We start from the raw sequence: 723 nt of genomic DNA on the forward strand, positions 1-723 counted from the left end.
AGGAAACAGGCATATAAATTCGAAAGAAAGAAGGTCTTCTTGTCTGTCTTCTAACTGGACATCATTACTTACGTGTCCATGACCCGCACAAGCTACAGAAAGTTTGCGAGGCTGTAGGCAGAGTCCCGGCTGCGCTAACAGATCTTCGGGATGCTCGTCTGGTCACAATGCAAGCTGCACAGCAGCAAGAAGAAGAAGAAAAAAACGATCCTGTTCTGAAGACAAGTTGAGCATAGATCTGAAATCAATATAATGACTGCTCATACTGCGTGTCAGGATGGCCGAGCGGTCTAAGGCGCTGCGTTCAGGTCGCAGTCCACTTCTGTGGGCGTGGGTTCGAATCCCACTCCTGACAAATCATTTTTCTGCTTTCATTCAGTCATTACAGGCACAGAACAATGCCTACCACTTTTAAGCAGACAGAAAATGAGAAGGTAAGAATTATGGCGCCTTGTTATGAACCGCTTGGTAATTTTCAAAATTCAATGCGAAACTTAGAGATTCTAAGTTAGATAACGAATTCTCTCAGTTTGCAACGAATTTATAGCTGATCCTCTTGAAATATTACTGCAACTTATGAGAAAAGGATTTCATGATTAACTTGTTGTGAGATAAATTTAAATAATAATAGAGGTCAGTTGTAGATTGCAGTTATTCCTGACTTACTTTTATCTGAATATGTTATTAAAATCATTGTATCATAGAGCTAATTTGCTTTCTAGA

The 723-nt window shown here is 40.0% G+C and overlaps 1 non-coding gene across 1 annotated transcript; it reads left to right on the forward strand.

Moving 5' to 3' along the window:
- Positions 1–271: 271 nt before the first annotated feature.
- Trnal-cag (transfer RNA leucine (anticodon CAG)) lies at positions 272–355 on the forward strand. The gene has a single exon. It is a non-coding gene; the product is annotated as a tRNA-Leu (tRNA).
- The last annotated feature ends 368 nt before the right edge of the window (positions 356–723 follow it).

The sequence above is a fragment of the Schistocerca gregaria genome, chromosome 3 (assembly GCF_023897955.1).
Source record: "Schistocerca gregaria isolate iqSchGreg1 chromosome 3, iqSchGreg1.2, whole genome shotgun sequence".
Classification (NCBI taxonomy): domain Eukaryota; kingdom Metazoa; phylum Arthropoda; class Insecta; order Orthoptera; family Acrididae; genus Schistocerca; species Schistocerca gregaria.